We start from the raw sequence: 14801 nt of genomic DNA on the forward strand, positions 1-14801 counted from the left end.
TTAGGCCCACAGGGGCTCTCTAAGCGTGGCATGGTGTCAGCTAACAATTGGAGCTAATTTTTCACTCAAAAAGTCAAATGGTGCTGCTTCCCTTTCAAGCCTTGCAGTGCGCCCAAACAGTGGTTCACCCCCATATGTGAGGTATCGGTATACTCAGGAGAAATTGCCCAACAAATTTTAGGATCCATTTTATCTTGCTGCCCATGTAAATATTAAAAAAATTGAAGCTAAAGTAAAAATTTTGTGGAAAAAAAGTACTTTTTCATAATTACGGATCAATTTGTGAAGCACCGGGGGGTTCAAAGTGCTCACTATGAATCTAGATAAGTTCCTTGGGGGGGCTAGTTTCCAAAATGGGGTCACTTGTGGGGGAGCTCCAATGTTTAGGCCCACATGGGGCTTTCTAAGCGTGGCATGGTGTCAGCTAACAATTGGAGCTAATTTTTCATTCAAAAGTCAAATGGCGCTCCTTCCCTTCTGAGCCTTGCCTTGTGCACAAACAGTGGTTTACCCCCACATGTGAGGTATCAGTGTACTCAGGAGAAATTGCCCAACACATTTTAGGATCCATTTTATCCTGTTGCCCATGTGAAAATGAAAAAATTGAGGCTAAAAGAAATTTTTTGTGAAAAAAAAGTACTTTTTCATTTTTACGGATCAATTTGTGAAGCACCTGGGGGTTCAAAGTGCTCACTATGCATCTAGATAAGCTCCTTGGGGGGTCTAGTTTCCAAAATGGGGTCACTTGTGGGGAAGCTCCAATGTTTAGGCACACAGAGGCTCTCCAAATGCGACATGGTGTCCGCTAAAGATTGGAGCCAATTTTTCATTCAGAAAGTCAAATGGCGCTCCTTCCCTTCCGAGCCCTGCCGTGCGCCCAAACAGTGGTTTACCCCCACATATCAGGTAACAGCGTACTCAGGACAAATTGGACAACAACGTCCGTGGTCCAGTTTCTCCTTTTACCCTTGGGAAAATAAAAAAATTGTTGCTAAAATATCATTTTTGTGACTAAAAAGTTAAATGTTCATTTTTTCCTTCCATGTTGCTTCTGCTGCTGTGAAACACCTGAAGGGTTAATAAACTTCTTGAATGTGGTTTTGAGCACCTTGAGGGGTGCAGTTTTTAGAATGGTGTCACTTTTGGGTATTTTCAGCCATATAGAACCCTCAAACTGACTTCAAATGTGAGGTGGTCCCTAAAAAAAATGGTTTTGTAAATTTTGTTGTAAAAATGAGAAATCACTGGTTAAATTTTAACCCTTATAACTTCCTAGCAAAAAAAAAATTGTTTCCAAAATTGTGCTGATGTAAAGTAGACATGTGGGAAATATTATTTATTAACTATTTTGTGTCACATAACTCTCTGGTTTAACAGAACAAAAATTCAAAATGTGAAAATTGCGAAATTTTCAAAATTTTCGCCAAATTTCCTTTTTTTTCACAAATAAACTCAGAAATTATCGACCTAAATTTACCACTAACATGAAGCCCAATATGTCACGAAAAAACAATCTCAGAACCGCTAGGATCCGTTGAAGCGTTCCTGAGTTATTACCTCATAAAGGGACACTGGTCAGAATTGCAAAAAACGGCCAGGTCATTAAGGTCAAAATAGGCTGGGTCATGAAGGGCTTAAGGATTACAATCTGAAACACGTTTGCTCGTTTATTTAACCCCATGCACATAACTGCAAATTTTATTACTTTTTATACTACTTAATAAAGTTTCTATTTTTATTGAAGACACATACTCTGGATAGTCCTCCATTTTCTTCCCGTTGTCAACCCTGCGGTTTCTTGGCTCTCCTCTAATACGATCCTAAGGACCCCTACTGACAAATATATTGTCACAGGCCAAGTCTGCCGTCGAAAAGCATTGCTTTGCCTCACCTTAGCCACCACTGCCATCTCTAAATTAGTCTCAGCCTCGAATAAGATCCTTCATCGAGGCATCCTTTTGGGGGCTCCACCCTAGGAACTGGCTTATCTCACCTATCAAATTGCCCATGCAGGTAAATACCTCCTCACAGCATTTCTTGATGCAGCAGGTTACTCAGTGCTAGCTTCTGGCAACATCGTGGCCATCTGCAGAGCCCTACTACTGCTTAAAAACAGACTAGATTAAATCATTTCAGATGCTACCGGGGGGGAGAGAGTACCTCTCTTTCCCAAAGAGACCCAACTGTTCCCCTGCCAAAAAACACACCCTGCATTTTAGCTCCTTTTGCCAATTTTTGTCCTCTGGGGTATCTAATCGTCGGGACTGTTTCTCTGTACAGGAGAAGAGGAGACCCGCCTTTAAGCCAGATTTCTGGATGACACCACTGCAAGCTCTGCCGAACCAGTTTGATCAGATTTTCCTCTGCATGATAGGTCGCTTCCACTTGGGGACTCGCCCAGGGTGGGTGGTCGGCTTCTTCTATTCAGGTATATGTGACTCTCTGTAGTCTACGAGCTACGAAACCTAGGTCAGAGAGCTCATCTCCACTGATTACAAAATAAGAGCTTTCATCTCTCACCCTGCTATTGCTTCTTCGAGTCCTGGTCATCAAGGGATCCCTATCCGGTTTCAGTTTATTTTTCAGGCAATTACCACCCTCCTCCAATCAGCCATCATTTTGTGTGTTCCCCCTCAGGAACGTTGCTCAAGGTTCTACTCAAACCATTTTGTGGTCCCAAAAAAGGATGGTTCTGTCCACCTTATCGTGGACCTCAAACTACTGAACAAGCAAGTGCGGCTCTGCCATTTCTGGATGGAGTCCCTCGGTATAGTGAATCGCTCCAAGGAACTTGTGGAATTCCTCTGTTCAGTGGTCATCCAGGATGCCTATCTTCATATTCCAATCTGTGCATTTCACCAAATGTTCCTCCACTTTGCAATTCGGGATCCTCACATCCAGTTCACATTGCTCCCCTTCAGTCTAGCGTTATGGCTCTCCTTTACCCCAAGGGAATCCTAGTGATCCTTTAGCTGGATGACCTTTTGGTCAAAGCTCCTTCCTGCCAGGATTTCTGCTTAAGTCTTCATCTGACTCTCAACATGCTCTTTCGCGTGGGCTGGCTCATAAAGACAACGACTTGCACTCATCAACACACACACGTATACAAATGTACACTAGCGTATGGCCGTGCGGTCATGCAAACCTTTTATAGCTGCAGCACGTACAGGACCTTCCCAAAAGGACCAATGGAAGGCTGCCACAGAAGTTGAGCACCTTCAGGACCTTCCTGAAGGACCAATGGGACCTGCTGCAGTATCTGAGCATGTGACCCTCGATCTCCAATGGGAGATCTTGCCCTGGGCATGCTCAGAAGAGGAAAAGCAGGACTTAGTCCCAAAAGCGTCTGGTCGCCGCTACCCAGCACTGGCTTCAATGGCAGAAGCTGAAAAAGCAGCAGTAACTCTTTGCACAGAGTGAGACTGAGCAAGACGCTGGGACCGACGTCTCCACTGAGCAGGCTCCACTGCGGAAGAAGAAGAATGGGAGACAGCGGAGATGGCCTGAGATTCCCCCTGTGCAGAGACGGGAACTCGACCCCTAACATTACCCCCCCTCCTAGGGCCCCCCCCCCTCTTGGACCTCGCTACGCTCGAAGGCAGCAATGAGCTGCGGAGCCCGAATGTGCTCAGCAGGCTCCCAGGACCTGTCCTCAGGACCACAACCCTTCCAGTCCAACAAATAAAATTATTTTGCCACGTACCACCTTGCACACCAAAATAGAATTCACCTCATAATCGTCCATAGACAAACCCGATATCCCGGCAGATGACTCGGAAAACCGGGACATGTATACGGGCTTCAAGAGGGACACATGAAAGGTGTCGGTGATACCCAGGCGTGGCGGAAGGGCTAAACGGTAGACCACAGGGTTAACCTGTTCGAGGACCTTAAAAGGACCCAAGTAGCGAGGTGCAAACTTAGTGGACTCAACTCGCAGCCTGATGTTACGGGCGGAGAGCCACATTAAATCGCCAGGAGCAAAGGTCAGAGCGGGGCGCCGATGTGCATCGGCGGACGTCCTCATTCTCTCCGTGGAGGCCCGAATGGCATCCTGAGTGCGGTCCCACATGTCCCGTGCCTCCACAGCCCAGTCTGCCACCCTGGAGTCGGCGGAAGACACGGGCATGGGCACAGGTACCCGCGGATGCTGACCATAGTTAAGGAGGAATGGAGTCTGTCTAATGGAGTCTGTCTAGTGGAGTCGGCTACAGCGTTGTTCAGCGCAAACTCTGCCCACGATAGCAAAGATGCCCAGTCATCCTGCCTGGCTGAGACAAAATGTTGCAGATGAGAACAAGGTCTGGTTGGCCCTCTCTACCAACCCATTCGTCTCGGGAGGATATGCAGAAGAGAGATTTAACTCAATGCTGAGAAGATGACAAAGCTCTCTCCAGAACCGAGAAGCAAACTGGGGACCCCGGTCACTGACAATTTTGTCCAGCATACCATGTAGGCGGAAGATGTGTTTTATAAACAACGCTGCCAAGGCCCGTGCAGAAGGTAGCCGTGGAAGCGGCACCAAGTGCACCATTTTAGAAAAATGATCAGTGACCCAAATGATGGTACAGCCACGAGACTTGGGCAAACCCACCACAAAGTCCGTCCCGACCATCTCCCAGGGCCTGTCTGCTACCGGCAGGGGATATAATAACCCAGCTGGCCGTTGTCGAGGAGACTTATTTTTGGTGCAGGAGACACACGCTCGAATATAGTCTCCAACGTCGCCGACCATATGTGGTCACCAGTACGTTCTCGCCAGCAGCTCAGATGTCCTCTTTGCCCCAAAGTGTCCACCCACCCTGGATGAATGAGCCCAAGAGAGAACCTCCGGTCGCAAATTAATGGGTACAAAAGTCTTGCCCAGAGGCACAGACTCTAGTGAAACCGGAGCTACGGTTCTCAGGCTCTCAGAAGGGACAATAAGCCGAGGCTCCCCTTCCTCCTCGTCAGATGACACAATGGAGCGAGAGAAGGCGTCAGCACAAATGTTCTTCTCCCCAGCAAGATAATGGAGAGTGAAGTGGAACTGGGAGAAGAACAAGGATCATCTGGCCTGACGAGAATTCAGCCGCTGAGCTGTACGTAAATAAACCAAATTTTTGTGGTGCGTGAAGACTTGGAAGGGAAAGCGAGCTCCCTCCAAAAGACGTCTCCACTCAGAGAAGGCCAACTTCACTGCTAGCAACTCCCTATCCCCGATGGAATAATTCCTCTCCACTGGTGTGAAGGTCTTGGAGAAGAAGAAGCAAGGATGCTTTCGACCTTGAGCATCCTTTTGGAAGAGGACTGCTCCAGCACCAACGGTTGAGGCATCCACCTCCATTATGAATGGCTTATCAACATCGGGACGATGTATGATGGGAGCGCTAGCAAAATGAGACTTAATAGAAGTGAAGGCCTTGGAGACCTCCTCAGACCACAATTTGGGATTTGCTCCCTTCTTGGAGAGGGCTACCAAGGGAGCTACCAAAGTTGAGAAGTGGGGAATGAACTGGCGATAGTAATTAATGAAACCCATAAAGCGCTGCACCGCTTAAAGAGAATGGGGTTCTTGCCAGTCCATCACAGCCTGTAGTTTGGCAGGATCCATAGCGAATCCCTGGGCGGAGATGATATAGCCCAGGAAAGGTAAAGACTCCTGCTCAAACACACACTTCTCCAACTTTGCATAGAGGGAATTAGCCCGTAAGAGGTCGAAGACTCTGACAACATCTCTCCGGTGGGAGTCAATATCTGGAGAGAAGATGAGAATATCATCTAGATAGACTACGACCGAGGTGGAGAGCATATCCCGGAAGATATCGTTGACAAAGTCTTGGAAAACGGCTAAGGCATTACAGAGCCCGAAGGGCATCACCAGATACTCATAGTGTCCATCCCTGGTATTAAAAGCCATCTTCCATTCGTCCCCCTCACGGATGCGAATCAGGTTATAAGCACCCCACAGATCTAATTTGGTGAATTCCCTTGCTCCCCTTAGCCTGTCAAAGAGCTCAGAAATCAGGGGCAACGGGTAATCGATGCATGGACGTAATTCCCCATTCTTCTGCACAAAGAAGAACCCCGCCCCTGCAGGTGACACTGACTTCCTAATGAACCCTCTTGCCAAATTCTCCTGGATGTATTGAGACATAGCCTCCGTCTCAGGGAGAGAAAGGGGATAGACCCATCCCCGAGGAGGTTCAGCTCTAGGCATGAGATCAATAGGACAGTCATAGGGGCGATGAGGCGGAAGGGTCTCTGCAGCCTTTTTGGAGAAGACGTCTGCATAGAACCAATAGCACTTGGGAAGGGATGAAAGATCTGCGGGTATCTCGGTAGTGGAAACCTGTACGAACTCTCTCACACATCTGCTCTTACAAGACTCACTCCAACCCAATATCCTCCCAGAGGTCCACTCAATATGTGGGGAGTGGAAACGGAGCCAGGGTATTCCCAGCAGAATCTCATCCATTACCTCGGGAAGGACAAGGGAAATAATCTCCTGGTGGGAAGGGGACATGGACAACGTGAAAGGGACAGTCTGGTGTGTGATCTGTAAAGGGAGTGTCGACCCATTCACTACTCTAACAGCTACCGGTTTGGCGAGCATCACCAGAGGTATTGCGTGGCGCAGAGCAAAAGCAGAGGATATGAAATTTCCCTCTGCCCAAGAATCCACACAAAGCTCAACAGTTAGAGAGGATGAGCCTAACATGATTGTCCCTTTGAAGGACAGCTTGGAGGAAAATGCCGCTGTGTCTAGTGAACCCCCTCCGATCGTTTACCCAACCGCCGTGGACATTTATTGGCATAATGTCCTTGTTGGCAATTTCTACAAACCACGGGTACTCGAGCGGTCTGAGACTTAGGTTCCGCTCGAGAAACCTCCATGGCCTCATGGGAATCAGACGCCAGAACAGGAGATTCTAGGGGTTGGTGAAGGTGGGAGCCAGACGAAACCTCTGCCTACACTGGGCCCGCTCTAACCTCTGCCTACACTGGGTCCGCTCTAACCTCCGCTCGTTAAAACGGAGGACGATGAGGGTAGATATAGAAATGAGCTCCTCCAGTTTGGCGGGAACCTCCATGGTGGCCAAGGCGTCCTTCACATGGTTTGCCAATCCTTTCCAGAACACCGGAATAAGAACTTTATCTGGCCATTCTAGCTCAGAGGCTAGAGTCCGGAATTGGACGGCAAACTGGCTGACCATGGACGAACCCTGAGTTACTGCCAACAATTGGAGCGTGATATCGTGGGTGACACGGGGTCCCAAAAAGACCTGCCTCAGAACGTCCAGAAAGAGAGGAGCACTCTGCACCACACGATCATCACGCTCCCAAAGCAGTGTTGCCCGCTCCAACGCCCTGCCCGACAAAATATAAATAAATCCCACTTTCGACCGTTCCGTAGGAAAACGTGCAGCCAGGACCTCAAGATGTATGGAGCACTGACTCACGAATCCCCGACATAGCTTACTGTCACCAGCAAACTTGTCTGGAAGCAGGAGATGGGAAATAGTCGGAGCAGGGATGCCAGCGGACAGACTGGCTGCAGCTACACTTGCAGCCTGAACAGCGACTGCAGTGACATCCAAAGCGGAGGTTGTACACTCTAGAGCCACCAACCTACCCTCCAGCTGCGGGATGTACCGCTGTAGACGCTGATCGTCCGCTATTTACTAGCCAGACGCTGGCGCTAGTGTTCTGTTAGGACTGGCGGAGTAAATAGTGAGATGTTATCAGGTGCGTTTGCAGTTCGGGGTCCTCCGGGCAGGAGAGAACCTGCTGCTAGCAAATGGCAGCGCTATATGGCGGTGGAAGCAAACTCTGTTAAGTCACAGGGCAGCGGTACCGCACAAAGAACGCAAGCAAGGAGTCACCGAACGCAGTCCCAAGACTCAGGATTTGAGTCCGTCTAGACTACTTGCGCTCGACACCGCTACTGGGAGTAAGAGATTAACTGCAAATAATATTTTGAGCACAAGAGTGCGAGCTGTGCCGTACTGGCAGACGCCACCAACCACCCAGGCTTGGGCTAAGAAAGCGCTCTAATGGCGCGTGGCGCCGCACTGGCGGTCACAGCAGTAGACGATGTTGTGTGTAATAGTGCTGACAGTTCAGCCGGGCGCTAGATAGCAGCCATACACCATACGCGAAGTCAATCAATAGGGATGGGATATTTAAGAACGACTTGCACTCATCAACACACACACGTATACAAATGTACACTAGCGCATGGCCGTGCGGTCATGCGAACCTTTTATAGCTGCAGCATGTACAGGACCTTCCCAAAAGGACCAATGGGAGGCTGCCACAGAAGTTGAGCACCATCAGGACCTTCCTGGAGGACCAATGGGACCTGCTGCAGTATCTGAGCATGTGACCCTTGATCTCCAACGGGAGATCTTGCCCTGGGCATGCTCAGAAGAGGAAAAACAGGACTTAGTCCCAAAAGCGTCTGCTCAACGCTGCCCAGCACTGGCTTCAATGGCAGAAGCTGGAAAAGCAGCAGTAACCCTTTGCACAGAGTGAGACTGAGCAAGACGCTGGGACTGACGTCTCCGCTTAGCAGGCTCCACTGCGGCAGAAGAAGAATGGGAGACCTTAGCGGAGATGGCCCGAGATTCCCCCTGTGCGGAGGCGGGAACTCGACCCCCAACAGTGGGTTTCTGCTACATGGTTTCACGTGCATAACTTATTAAAGTTCTACAGACTGCATACCTATGTCACAGCAGATGCGAGATTAGGTAGGAAGGTTCTTCTAGCTTAGACTTGTTTTTGGTTTCTTCCATTCTGCTTTTTCCACACTTGGGACTCTATCCCATGGTATCCTGTGCCCCCCAATGAAGCAATAAAAAAAAAAAGAGGATTTTGGGTACTCACTGAAAAATCTCTTTCTCAGAGTCTTCATTGGGGAACACAGTACCCACCCTTGTTTTTGCCAGGTGGTCATTCCTACAGCTACTCTGGCAGATCATGACTACAGATGCCAGCTTCCTCGGCTAGGGGAACTCGGAGCCATCCATCTTGCTCTAAGGCACTGGCAGGACCTCCTAGCTGGCAGGACCTCCTAGCGGGCCGGCCATCCAGTGCACTTTCAGTCCGATAATACCAAAGCCGTCGCATACATCAATCACCAGGGCCGAACAAAAAGCAGATCCTTCATGTCAGAAGTCTCACAAATCATGGAATGGGTAGAACAGAAGGTACAAGCGATATCTGCGGTCCACATTCCCAGAGTGGACAACTGGGCGCCGACTTCCTAAGTCACCAGGCATTTCCTCAGTCTAGTGGTTCCTGAACCTATTGGTCTTCAAGCAGACCTGTCAAAGGTTGGTTACACCCAATCTCAACTTCATGGCATCCAGGTTTAACCTCAAAGTTCCTCGCTTTGTGTCCAAATGCATTGGTTCTCTAGTGAACGCAGCTCCTCCTTATGTATCTTTTCTTTACCACTGAAGCTGATTCCCAGGCTAATCAAGAAAATCAGGGAGGAAGGAACACCAGCCATTCCTGAAACCATCCCCCAAAACAAGCTTCTAACCTACACTAAAAGCTTGTTCAAAAAATTGTTGCCCACTCTAACTGACCTTGAATTGAACATTCATCGGATCCACCGCCTCCCACATCTTTACGGTATTCCTCAGGACAAACCCAGGGACACGATTTTAAGAATACATTTCTTTGAAACCAAAGAAAAAAATCTACACACCATTAGAGAGAGAGGCTCCTTCCCTGACTCTTACAAGCACATTAAAATCTTCTCTGACTATTCCAAAGCGACTATGGATGCCAGGAAGACATTTAAAAAGGTTACTTCCAGACTTAGGGAATATAGAGTCCCTTACAGATGGGGTTTCCCTACGAAACTTCTAGTCTTGTACAATGGGAAAAACAGCGTGCTTAATTCACACCAAGAAGGGCTACGGTTTAGAACTAGCATTTAAAGACAACGGGTAGACTATAGATTATAGGTGGTGGCCAATGCTGGCATTAGTAACATTCCCTCTGTTACAATTTTCTATTTTAAAAAATTTGCAATAGAGCCAAAAACCTCTAATAATGAGGTATTTTTGTAGGATCTCAGCCACAATGTTTTTCTTTTTCCTCCCGAACCTAGAACCAACGTGGGTGAATTCCTCCAGGAGAACCTGTTTGAATAACCTTTTTTTTTTTTCCTCTGTACATTCTTTTTAATTTGTTAGGTCTAGTTCTACACATGGCGTTTTTTTTTAGTGTGTAACTGTGTTACTACTGTTCGTCCTCATTTTACATTCTTAGTTATATAACTCTCCACAGACTTGTGAAAATTAAAATCTTATCATATAATGTTAGGGGAGAGAGATAAAACAGAATCATGCTGATCTGGTCTGCTTACAGAAAGTGAAAATGACAAGAGACAATCATCCTAACGTCCAACACAGAAATTACCCACACATATTCAAATCGCTTAATACCTCCAAAAAGGCGGGTGTTGTTACTATTATAGGTAGCTCTGTCCCATTTCAATTTGTCGAAGAGGTGTCTGACTCCTTGGGGAGATTTCACATTCTCATCTGTCAGCTCAATAATAAGCTTTGTATGGTGGTAAACGTTTACGTCCCTAGTAAAATACATCACATTTTTAAATAAATTGTTAAAGAAAGTCAATATAATCAAGAAGGGAGATGTAATACTATTAGGTGACTTTAACATTATCCTTGATAGTGGCTTTGACTCCTCTTCATTGGATCGCCATAAAGCCCCGTCACTTAAAAATTTGCTTATCCAGAACAAATTTTTTGACATTTTCCGTTGCTTCAATACCTCCTCACGTGAGTATTCTCACCACTTGGACGTTCATAACACATTCTCTCGGATAGACCTAATGCTCACTGATATTTTTACTCTAGCCAAATTCAGAAGTATTAAATTTCTAAAGAAAACTTTTTCAGATCATTCCCCTGTTCTAGAGGAATTTTTAATAGGACCTCCTATCGAGAATACTTTCCTATGGAAGACTAACCTCTCTTCAAAACGACGGAATCCAAATCAGAAATAGAAAACATAATCAACAATTACTTCAAAGAGAATACCTCTGATGATATTAGTCCCTTTACCCTCCGGAACGCCCACAAAGCTGTCCTCAGAGGGAGCCTTATCCAAATTTTGTCCAGATATAAAAAAAAGAACTAAAGAAAAAATCATTAACTTATAGACACAAATTAGTATGAAAGAAGATCAACAAAATAAACTAAAAGTACCATCTTCTACCATTCACTTGGAAATTTTAAAACTCAGGCAGGAACTGAGATCTGAAATTTCTCTTGAATATGGCACAGTCATTAAATCTTCAAAGTTTAAAATGTATTCTTCAATCAGTAAGCCAACAAGATTTATGAGGAAGATTAAAAAAAGAGCGTATTAATCGAAGAATTGTCAAGATGACATCCCTCTCAGGCAAACCCATGGTTCACCCAAAGGATATAGTTAGCTCATTTGACAATTTTTGTAAAAATTTATATCATCTGAAAGACAACCTCTCTACTCCTATTATAGATCCCGATTCTATAGATGCTTTCTTCTCCAATCTAAACCTTCCCAAAATAGATCCGGAATTTTTTAAAAATGTATATAATCTGAAAGACCTCTCTACTCCTATTGTAGATCCCGATTCTATAGATGTCTTTCTTCACCAATCTAAACCTTCCCAAAATAGATCCGGAAATTTTGTAAAATGTATATAATCTGAAAGACAACCTCTCTACTCCTATTGTAGATCCCGATTCTATAGATGCTTTTTTCTCCAATCTAAACCTTCCCAAAATAGATCCATTGAATCTAGAATTTACCAATAGACCGTTTACCGAGGAGGAAATAGTTAATACCATCTGCAAACTAAAACCACAAAAATACCCAGGTCCAGATGGATTCTCCAACGAATAGTTTATTTCATTTTCAAAGATTTTAGCACCCCACTTAGTTCCGGTCTTTAATTTGACTTCTTCTCTGGGCTCATTTCCTAAAGAGATACTTGAAGCCAATATCATTATGATTCCAAAAGCTAAAGCAGATCCAGAGAGAATACAAAATTATAGACCGATTTCCCTCATTAATAGTGAGTGACATCAAGATTTACTCAAAGATTTTGACAGAATGTTTAAAAAATATATTCCCATACCAAATAAAAGAAGACCAAATAGGATTTACAGAAGGGCAACGAAAATCAGATGGGACCAGGAGGCTAATAAATTGATAAATCTGTTGAAATCTACAAACTCCCAAGCAACATTCCTAAACCTAGACGCGGAAAAGGCCTTTGATAGGCTAAACTGGGCATACCTATAAACCACTCTCTATAAATTTGGTTTTGATGACTATTTTATTTCCTCAATTTTCGCCCTATATTCATGCCCTAGTGCAAAAATTTACACAAATAATTTTTTATCGAAATCTATCCCCATCATTAATGGCACGAGACAGGGGTGCCCGCTATCTTCTGTACTGTTTGTTCTCGCCATAGAACCCCTTGCAGAAAAAAACTTAGGTTAAATAGGTCAATTCTTGGATTCAATTTTCCTGACCGTATCTTTAAAATTAGTTTGTTCGCCGATCTTTTCTTAACAATGAGAGATCCCATAAACTCCATCAGGGCCCTAACTCTAGAATTGGAGACTTTCTCTATAGTTTCATACTTCAAGATAAATCCTCAAAAATCCAAAATAATCACGTCTCACATGAACGAGGCCGAGATTGGTGACTTGAGGTAGCGAACGAATTTTGCACTGGAAGAGAATTAAATTTTTAAGCTAGGGTCTACTGTTGATGATAATCTAGACAATATTATAAAAATTATCTCTGTCGACTTTTCTAATGTCGGACACTCAGATCTCTAAAAATTGGCAGTTAAATCCTTTATTCTACCCAAATCCTTTACATATTTAGGACCCTTCCAATAATTATTCCTCCTCTGCTTATTTTTAACATTCAAGGCATGATCAACTCCTTCACTTGAAATGGTAAAAGGGCTAGAGTGGCAGTTGACATTTTGTACAAACGTAAACGTAACGGAGGTTTTGGTTTACCAAATATATATGCTTAATACCTTGCATCCCTGCTTAACCAAAGTTGGCATTGGTTCAACGACCAATCTCACCCTGCGTGGTTCATCCTAGAATCTGTTTACAGCGGCCATAGGTCTATTCGAGAGATGCTTTTCAATTTCTTAACTCCCACTCCCAGAATTTTTTAACCCAATTTTTCAACCTTTAATTCAAGCCTGGAAAATACTCATTAAACCTTCAAAAAACTCCACTAAGGTTGAACAAGTCAAAAAACTTCCTCTACCTTTGCTCGCTTCTATATACAAGCCACCGCCATTACAGTGCCCCAGGCAGCAGTTTGTGACTGGAGAGAGAAATTGTCTACATAGTCCCACAGTCCACTCCACTCCCACACTCCCTGCTGCCCAGTGCCTGCGCCTGCCCTGCGATAAAACTGCAGAAAAGGTCTAAAACAAGACCCGCAGAAAACCCAACCCACCCCTAAGGCGCAGTCCCCGACTTACTGGGAAGCCAGGTCCTTCATATGTATATAATCACCTATATCCAGAGCACAAATACATTCGGAAAGATGTACCTTATACAAGAAGGACAGTGAACAGCGAGTAAGAGGACTATGCACAGCCAGCCAATGGGGTCATTGATGTCATTTGTCTGCTGGCAGAGCAGCTCCAGAGCTGACATTGGAGGAGCAGACTCCTACTGCAGTTTCTGTAACCATGAGGCAGAGCAGATAAAAGAAGAATTTAATGTTCACAAATTATCATTTCATTTTTCCACAAAATGAAACATGTACAACACTTTGAAGAATTTCTGTTCATGACTGGTCATCAGGCTGCCCTTCCGTATGCACTGAATGTCTCCAGCTTTGCCTTGATACTGAATGTCTATCTTCAACGAATTTTGTACTGGAAGAGAACGAAATTGTCTATCTAGGCATCTTTATTACAAATAAGCTACACTCTACTGTTGATGCCAATCTAGACAATATTATAAAAATTATCTCTGCCGACTTTAATAATCTCGGACCCTCAGATCTCTAAATATTGGCAGTTAAATCCTTTATTCTACCCAAAATCCTTTACATATTTAGGATTCTTCCAATAATTATTCCTCCTCGGCTTATTTTTAACATTCAAGGCATGATCAACTCCTTCACTTGAACGGGAAAAGGGCTAGAGTGGCAGTTGACATTTTGTACAAACTAAAATGTAACGGAGGTTTTAGTTTACCAAATATATATGCTTAATACCTTGCTTCCCTGAATAACCAAAGTTGGCATTGGTTCAACGACCAATCTCACCCTGCGTGGTTCATCCTAGAATCTGTTTACAGCGGCCATAGGTCTATTCGAGAGATGCTTTTCAATTTCTTAACTCCCACTCCCAGACTTTTCTAATCCAATTTTTCAAGCTTTAATTCAAGCCTGGAAAATACTCATTAAACCTTCTAAAAACTCCACTAAGGTTGAACAAGTCAAAAAACTTCCTCTACCTACCGCACCAAGAGCGCAAGCAAGGAGTCCCAGAACTCAATCCCAAGACACAGGATTTGAGTTCATATAGACCTCTTGCGCTCGACACCGCAACTGGGGTGTCAGAGAGAAAGAAATAATATAAATAAAGATGCACGAGAGTGTGTGCGGTGCCGCACTGACAGACGCCACTAACCACCCAGGCTTGGGTCAGGAAAGCGCTGTGAAAGCGCACGGTGCTGCACTGGTGGTCACAGCAATAGACGCTGTTTTGTGTGTTACGTGCTGATGGCTCAGTCGGG

The sequence above is a fragment of the Ranitomeya variabilis genome, chromosome 3, assembly GCF_051348905.1.
Source record: "Ranitomeya variabilis isolate aRanVar5 chromosome 3, aRanVar5.hap1, whole genome shotgun sequence".
NCBI classification, from domain to species: Eukaryota; Metazoa; Chordata; class Amphibia; order Anura; family Dendrobatidae; genus Ranitomeya; species Ranitomeya variabilis.